This window comes from Plecotus auritus, assembly GCF_963455305.1.
Source record: "Plecotus auritus genome assembly, chromosome: 13".
Lineage (NCBI taxonomy): Eukaryota > Metazoa > Chordata > Mammalia > Chiroptera > Vespertilionidae > Plecotus > Plecotus auritus.
In genome coordinates, this window is record NC_137779.1 from 24,268,649 (window position 1) to 24,277,738 (window position 9,090).

Here is a 9,090-nt window from a genome sequence, read left to right on the forward strand (position 1 = left end):
TGGAGCAGCTGAAATGATCCCCCGCTCACTTTCTATAAAGAGGAAAATTAGCTGCTCTAATAATCATGAATATTAATGTATAGACAATTTCACTCAATTAAAGTGATGCTCTATAATTTTGCCTTGGAGCTTTATGGAGGCCATGTCACTGACTACCGAGTGGAGTTGGGTGCTTTGCAACGTTGATGCATTTGGCTTAACTCTCTCACCTCCATCTGCTGGCTTCCATGCAGGTTGGGATCTTGAGTTCTTCCCTGACCAAATGTTCAGTGCTCCGAGCTCACGCTTTTCCCGTTTCTAGGGCCCAGAATACATCATTGTCATGGCAGGTTTATGAGATTCTGCCCAACTCACACTGATTGTTTTTCCTGGAACCCCCCGCCCCCTGTCCTCACCACTCCTCTGATGCCCAGAGTCCCTGGGATGTGTACTCAGGGGTCATATTTGTTCGATGAAGTTCCTCTCTTCCTGGCCAGAGCTGATTGGCCAAAGCGGGAGACCCTAGCCCCAGATGGGCCAGTGAGAGACTCTTCTCTGGGAATTTGGGATTGGGACCACAATGGGCCAGTGTCAGAGGGATGACTTTGAGCAAAAGCATAAAACTCAGGAGCTGCAGGTGATTTCTTAGCCCTGCAACTGGCATAGGGTACTTGCTCAATAAATGTGAATTTTTGCTTTAGCTCCACTAAGAGACATCGTTCTCCATTGTTGAGCAGCACCGGTTGTTCATTCGTTAGCACACGGATTGGCTAGTTAATTCAGCCAACATAGGTGGCCAGATGATTTGCCTCTCCCAGGAAGAAGTTGCCTCATAGAAGAGAACTCTCAGAATGCTGACCTCAGGCATGAGTATCTCATGCACTCTCCAGGGCCACCAGCCAACGTCCTTGGGGTAGGATTTGGAGGTAGGATCCTGAGCAGTGCTGGGGTGGTTTAGACAAACCTTAGAGTTGGGAGATGTGCGTTCTGGTTCCAATTTTCTGTTTAAACTTGGGAAACATACGTCCCCTCGACTAGCCCATTTTCCCACAGGAAAAACGTGGGTGTGACATGTTGAGATCACTTAGCCTCAGGCCTTCATGTGCATCAGGATTCTTTGGGGTGATGTGTCACAAGACACACCGGGGCTCCACCCCTCAGATGTCGGAAGGAAAGGTGCCCCAAAACACACTTCGAGCAACTTGAACTACATGACACTTGGCATTTCCTCCCTGTGTTTCTGGCACTGTTACAGCCGGCACCATCTCCACCTTTAGCACTCTGCCTTCTGTGGAAGTCGGGATGAAGTAGTCCCCTTGTGCAACCTTTCCCGCCGCAGGGAGCTTTCCATGGTGCTGAAGTCAGTTCCAGGGCTCTGCAGAAATCCACCCCCCCTGCCCCCTACCTGTGCACCCCCCTCCCCGCATTGGCATCGTCCGAGTGGCTGTTCCTTCACAAAGGGAGAGCGAATCCACCGCAAGGTCTCCTCCACCTGCTCTGAAGTTGTTCCAGCCTTACCGCTGCTTGGCGTCGAAAAAAGAAAACCGCGTTCTTATTCCCACGCCACGCTGCCAGCGAGCTGGTTTCCATGACAGCAGAGAGAGGGAATAAAAGCCAGGCTCTCACCTACAGAGGAATTAAGGGCCGCCCTCTCGGAAAACAAACAATGACTGCAGGAGAGTGCTGGCAACGGAAGAGTGTCGGTTTTTTCAATTCATCCAGCCACACAGGACGGGGCTCCGAAAAGGAGAAGGTGTGGGGGTGGGGAAACGGAGGGGGAGGGTGGTTTTGTAAGGGCGTTCATGGGGAGAGGGATACAGAGTAATGACCATGGCAGGGACAACATCTCACAAGTCCACCTCATTTTAAATGTTCTGACAGCCACTTTAGACCCTCAGTACGTCCTATGGATTTTACTCAGGCGGAAACTTGGACTCCAAGTGGAGAAGAGATTCACACAGCACGTTCACGCTGGCTCTTTAGTGCTTGGGGCTTCTCATCCTTGGCCAGGGCTTCCCCAAGCATTGACATGTCACCACCTCCTCCTCCTCCTCCTCCTCCAAATCTGCTAGTCCCCATCCCATTCCCTCCCTCCCTGATAACGGATGCACCTGAGAGCCAGCCTGAGCTTTCTCAGGTCAAGTTTATTTCTGGAGGCCGCATTCTAACCTAAACTAGCGACTCCAGGGGCAAAGAACTGGCACTTTGTCCAGTTAGGAAGGAGAAAAAAATGTAAATACAGGTGCATCTCCCCATTCTGCTTAGAGGAAGCACTGCTCTCACATAACCCCGAGGGACTAGGTTCATGTTCTATATGTTCCCAGGACAGCCCCACGGTAGGAGCTGTTATTATCTACATGTTGCAGGTGAGGAACATGAGGCCCAGAGAGGCTAGGTAACTTGCCCAAGTTCACACTGCTGGGAAATGCCAGAGCTGGGATTGGAGCCCAGGTCACGGACACGCCAGTCGGACACAAGTGTCCAGCTGGACAAGAGCTGGGATAAGCACCCTCCAGGCACCTTGCTTCTTGAGACCAAGGGCACTTCCGGACTCTCGTGAATTTCAAAGTGGTTTCCTTAATCGGGAGGATTTTGAAACCTAGGAAGACATCGAGAGAGAAGGGGGGTTCGATGAACCCCGGAGGACTTCTTGGAGAAGGTGACATCTGAGTTGAGATCTGAAAGGGAGAAGGAGCCGGCTGTGCAGACTCCTGGGGGGGCTGAGAATTCCAGGGAGAGGGAACAGCAAGTGCACAGGCCATGGGGTGGGGTGGAGAGAGCAGGGGTGTCCCCAGCTTTAGAAAGAAGGTCGGGGTTCGTGAGGGGAATGCTACAGGAGACGAGGTCTGAGGTGCAGACAGATCGTGTCTTGCCTTGTAGATCAGGGTGAGAAACAGGTTTGATTTCAAGTGCAGCCCGAGCTCATTCACTGGAGGCTCCCAGATGGGGAGGGGCCCACGGTCCAACTTAGATGCTAAAGAGAGGACTCGGGCTTTTTGTGAGGACGCCGGCCAGGGAGCCAGCGTGGGGGCCAGGAGAGCAGCGAGGAGGCGGTTGCCTGGGACGGGGGCAGCCTTGGCTGAAAGGAAGATCTGGATTCCCAATATATTTTGAAGGAATGGCTGATGAACGTGCTGACAGGTTGGATAGGGTTGAGGGTGATAGACTTGAACTTGTCTGTCTCAATGTAGGCCCAATTCTATTTTAATATTAACCTTCCCATGATGATTAATATGGCTGCGCCTCGGATTCCTGGGAGGGCCGGAGAAGTGAGCTGTAATAGAGACTCACACTGATGTGATGTCAGAGGCCTGGGTCATTGGCTGTCTCTGCTACTGTCTGGTTAAGTGATGTTGGCTAAATCCCCCCCCCCATCCCCTCTGCCCCCACCCCTAGATACGCAGGATCCCAGTGCCCAGGCGGAGGGAGGACACATGAACTCCCAGCATGTAGAAAGCAAGGAAACGGAAGCACGTGTTAGGATTTCACCAGGAAATGTCCCTCTCTCTCTTAAAAATTTTTTTTTATTGATTTCAGAGAGGGAGAGAGGGAAACATCAATGATGAGAGAGAATCATTGATTGGCTGCCTCCTGCACCCCTTACACTGGGGATGAAGCCCACAACCTGGGCATGTGCCCTGATCGGGAATTGAACAGTGACCTCCTGGTTCATAGGTCGACACTCAATCACTGAGCCACACCGGTTGGGCAAAACGTCCCTCTCTTTGCTGGCTGCCCCCCTCCCCCCCCGCTCCCCTCTGCTGTCTCACTGTGGTTCAGAGGACACTTGGCTCCTCCGTGCAATGGCAACAAACAGGGCGATGGGTGACATGTGGCTGCTCCAGTGAGAGGGAGACGGTGAGTCCTTGGGTGCTGCTGTGACCTTCAGCTGTGGCAGGGAGAGTGATGTCCCCCCAGGCAGTGCTTCTGAAACTGGGGAAGGGCCATTCGCTACTGGCAAAACCTCTTATAAAAAGGCTCCCTTGCCCTAACCGGTTTGGCTCAGTGGATAGAGTGTCGGCCTGCGGACTGAAAGGTCCCAGGTTCGATTCTGGTCAAGGGCATGTACCTTAGTTGCAGGCACATCCCCAGTAGGAGGTGTGCAGAAGGCAGCTGATTGATGTTTCTCTCTCATCGATGTTTCTAACTCTCTATCCCTCTCCCTTCCTCTCTGTAAAAAATCAATAAAATATATATTTTTAAAAAAAGGCTCCCTTTCCCTTTTAAGTTGTTCACTGGCCTTCAACAGCTCTGACTTGGCCTCCAGGATCACTCCTGTGCTTGGGGCGGTGGGGCAGGTGGAGGCCCATGGACGGGGGGTCTTCCCTCTTCCCACCTCTGGGCTGGTTGCCCCCTCCCCACTTTCCCTTGCTGGTCTAGACTTGTCCCATCTCCTTCCCTATCGGTCCGTGTCACCCCGAGCCAAGGAGGACTCCCTGCCCTCCAAAGCGACAGTTCATTTTCGGGTTCCCTCAGTCATGTTTCTGTTGCACAGGGGAGGAGAGGTGCGGGTCCTCTCCGCATTTCCCAGGAGCCTCCGTTCAGTCAAATGAACGGCTCCAACGGAGCAACGTCAGGCACCCTCACGGACCAGCGGGTAGAATAACCTGGGGCTGGACAGCAGTTCCAATCGACTGTTAAGCAACGCCCCCCCCCCAACCCCCCGGTTTATAAAAGTTGTGCATGCCCAATACACATAACCCGTGAAAACCACAAAAGGGCACAAAGAAAATGAAATAACCAATTCCTCTGTAATTCCTCCAGTCAACAATTTCCCCTGGCAACACACACACACACACACACACACACACACACACACACACACACTTACCCAAAATAGCAAACTTTGCATAGTCCTCTTAGTTCTTTTCATGTAGCAATATGTTGTGAGCATACACCCACCACTATAGATATGCTAACCCATCATTTTTTTTTTTTCCAAATGGAAAAATTTCAAACAACCCGAAACAGGAAAAAAAAAAAAAAAAAAAAAAAAAAAAAAAAAAAAAAAAGGTCTGCTATCATCACAATCCTGAGGTTAACGTTATTCCTTTCCATACTCCCAGGCTTCCTTTCTGTGCACAGAGGCACCAGAATGCCATCCCTGCGGAGTGTGGGCTTGCTTTCTCCACCCACTCCCTCAGCACCTAGAAGGCTGTCTGGCATGTATTAGGTGCTCAGTGAATATGGTTGAATAGATGACAAAATAAAAGAGGCATATTTAATAAGGTGCCTGCAGGAGAGTTTAACGTGCCCAAGTCTCCCCCCCTCTCCCTGCCCCAAAGCTTGGAAAGCCCTCATTGAATACATGACATGCATTTTTTTACTTTCCAGGGAGGAGACTGGCATTAACCTTTGAGAAACACCATCCCTTGATTCTGGGTGTGAGCGCTCGGCGGGCAGGAAATACGAACAATATCTGTGCACAGTTCTTGGGGAGGCTCTGAAACTAGAATGCCGAGGCCGCAGACGGGGCTGTTAAGTATTCTACAGAGAACCTACTGCAAACTGTGCGTGTTGGCGGAACGTGCCCTGCGGAGTTGGGAGAAAAATCTGTTTCCAAACTGCGGAGTCAGGTTGCTCTAACCCTGAATGTTCTTGCTTGCTCTTGAGAGATGGGGTGTGTCTTCTCATCCAAGCATCCGCTCCCTGGAGTTGGGAATCGAGGGCCAGAGCTGGTGGTAGTAGGAGGTGGAGCCTTGGGGAGGTGGTTAGGTCTGAGGGTGGGGCCCTCATGAATGGGGTTAGTGCCCTTATAAAAGGGACCCCAGAGAGCTCCCTTGCACCTTTCTGCCTGATCCAATCAGACTGAGTTCTAGGACTTCTGAGAGAGAGAGAGAGATTAATATACGCAGAGGAATTGTTTTTCTGCTGGGTCTCTAGTTGCTGGGATGTGAGTGAGAAGCAGCGGGGGCCTGGGGGGCACCTGATAGTGAAGCTAACACAGAGATAAGAGATAATAGAAACGAACCCGATCTTGATGCTGTCTTGGGACACCTAGATCAAGCCACACTTGAACTCCCAAGTTATGTCAGTCAGTGAATTGCCTTTAAGGCTGAGTCACTTTGAGTTGGGTTTCGACACTTGCAAAGTCTCGCATCACGCAGCAACGGAGGTGAAACCGTGTTGATGGATGGAGGGGAGGGCAGGGCTCTGGTGCCATTGCCTATCCCAGAAGGTCAATGACCTGCAGTGCAAGGAGCTCAGCGTCCCAGTCCACGCAGACACTCTGCTGTCTCATACAGGAGACCTGGCCCATTCCCTCTGTCCTTCAGTTTGCAACCTGGGCCGAGGTCTCCAAGGGGGAAAGAGAGGGCGATGAGCGGCTCCGAATGGGGAAAAGGCAGAAACAGTGAGCGTGGAGGGAGAGTCCGTAGCACCAGAAGGAAGTTGGTTGATCCATCCGTCACCGGGTCCTGGGGAGATGGGTGGAGCCCCGCTGGTGGCTGGGATGGGGAGGCATTTGAAAGGGATGGGGGTCACTGAAGGAATGTCTGGGGTACACTGAACCCTGGATGTTGGGGCTCAGCCTCCGCAGAGATTCCTGTGGCCAAACTTAAATGATTCCGTAGAGTTGGATGGTAGCCCTCAGGTGAGGTCAAGGGATACTGAAGGCCAGAGGCCTATTCTTTGCTTCCAGTGGGACCTTAGAGAGGTGGAAGGAACACCCCAAAATATGGGGATTGAATTTCTCCCCAACTCCATAGGGTGGGGGCTCAGATGAGCCCGGTATTCATTGCATATTTGATTCTGCAGGCTGGGCCTTTACACAGAGCTGTCATTGACTGAATGCTTATTGGGGCCAGGCACTGTGCTGAGTATTTTAACTTATGGTATTGTCTTTGCCGCTTAAAGCGACCCCATGATACGAGCAATTATTATATTTTATCGATGAGGAAGTGGAGTCTGAGAGATTAGGCTGCTGGCTGTCTTATCGACTTGGGTCTTACCATTTCAGGGTCCATGGGCTGGACTTCCAAACCCCCAAATCGGCAGCTCTTTGCCTGAGGGCTCTCACTGACCACCAGGGTCCCCGTGCCCCGCAGGCCAGACATGCCAGGGAATGAATGCCTTTGGGAGAAGCCCCGGAATAATGGCTTACGGGAGCTGGTATCCTTGATGAGTCACCACCGTTAGCCAGTTCAGCACTGGCTCTCAGGGGTCTCCAGCTGAACTCAGCCACCTTGGTAGCTTTATTGATTCATATCCTGCATTGGTTTCTCCTTTTTCCCAGTCCCCTGCTGGTGCTTCAAGAGGTCACCTTCCAAACCAGCAACTTGCACCTGGCCGGTGTGACTCCGTGTCTGAGCATCGACCTATGAACCAGCAGGTCACAGTTTGATTCCCGATCAGGGCACATGCCTGGGGTGGCGGGCTCCATCCCCAGTGGGGGGCTTGCAGGAGGCAGCCCATCAATGATTCTCTCTCATCATTGATGTTCCTCTCTCTCTCTCTCTCTCTCTCTCTCTCTCTCTCTCTCTCTCTCTCTCCCCCTCTCCCCCTCTCCCCCCCTCTCTCCCCCCCCCCGCTTCCTCTCTGAAATCAATTAAAAAAATCAGCTACTTGCACTAGAACCCTTGTCTCAGAGTAAGTCTCGAGGGATCTCACACTTGCCCTTGACAAGCAGTGAATGGAGAAGGTGGGATTTGAACCCCGGTCTGCCTCTCTCTGATGCCTGTGCTCTTAGCTGCTGCCCTAGAGCATCCTGTTAAGCTCACACACCAGCATTCCGGGTGTCTGCAAGGCCACCACGGTGTCCACATCCTCTGCCACTCGACAACCTGCAGCCGTGACCCCGCTGGACCCGGGCACATCTGGGGGCCAGATGCAGCAGAGCCCCGTCTTCTTTATGATGGAAGCAGCAGGGAGAGCGGCTCCGGAGGCCAGTCCCCGGCTGGAGTTCTGTCCTTGGGGGGGAAGGAGGAGGGGGAGTCTGTCGCTGTGAGGAACGGGGCCCGCGTGCCCATGCTCACGCTAGTTAGCATGCTGCCCGAGTCCAGCGTCTCCAAGCTGGCCACCTCTCAGCCGGGCGATAAAGTAATTTAACGAGGGCTGTCTTCCAGGCTGGAGCTCCCGGAGATGGCTCCCCATTTATCACGGAGGAAAAACCTGGATCCGCAGCCCCGCAGCTGCCAACCTCCTCGAGGCTGCAGGCCATTGATCTCTGAATGGTGAAGTGCTGCCGTGGGTAATGGAGTCAGAGCCCATCCGCTCCAGTGGCCGCGGAAGCGCTTCTCAACCCCATCCTCGGCCTGATGCGAATCCCCGCGCTCCGCGGCTAGTCCTCGCAACCGGGTGCGAGTTGATGGACCCGGGAAGAGTCTGCTGCCCACAGATGCCTGTCTGCTCTGCTGCTTTGCCAAGATGTCACTCAACAGAGAAGGGATGGGGAGCGAAAGAAATAGGTTCCTGAGTGCCGTTGCAAAATGGGTGGAGAGTGTACGTTTGCCTGCACGCAGGGGCCTGCAAATGTGTTCTGTACAGACCCTGAGAGTAACTATTTTAGGCTTTGCAGGCTGTATGGTCTCTGTGGCAACTGCTCAGTCCTGCTGCTCTAACATAAAAGATACTACACAGGTCAAAGAGTGTGGGTGTGTTCTAATAAAACTTTATTTATAAAAAAACAGGGCTGGATTTGGCAGGCCGGCAGACCCTGGCCTACAGCATCCAATTTTTCCTTCCTGACAATACCCCGTTTTCATTCCCCCTTTCTTGTGTTCCTGGGAGACTGACTCCACCCCCAATCGTTGGGGAGGGGTTTTGATGGGCTCAAGCCAATCATCAGCCAATCAGGGTGGACATGTGACCTAAGCCAGTCCAATCAGAAGGACTGTCAGGACCCTTGCTTACTGTTGGGAGGAGGATACTCTTCTTTTGTGGGTTTCGAGCGTGAGGTCTGGAACTTCTGCAACTATTTTTGCTTTCGTGAGGAAAGACTTTTTGTGGATGAAATAAACCACAGGGAGGGAGTAAGGACCAAGAGAATTAGAAATGAAGAGTGGGCCCTGAGACTTTGCAGTTATATGTTGCTTTTTTAAAATGCCAGTTTTACATAAGTTTTATGTATTTGTAGCTGTAAGGCTCTTGATAGACTTTCACGTGGCTAAACAT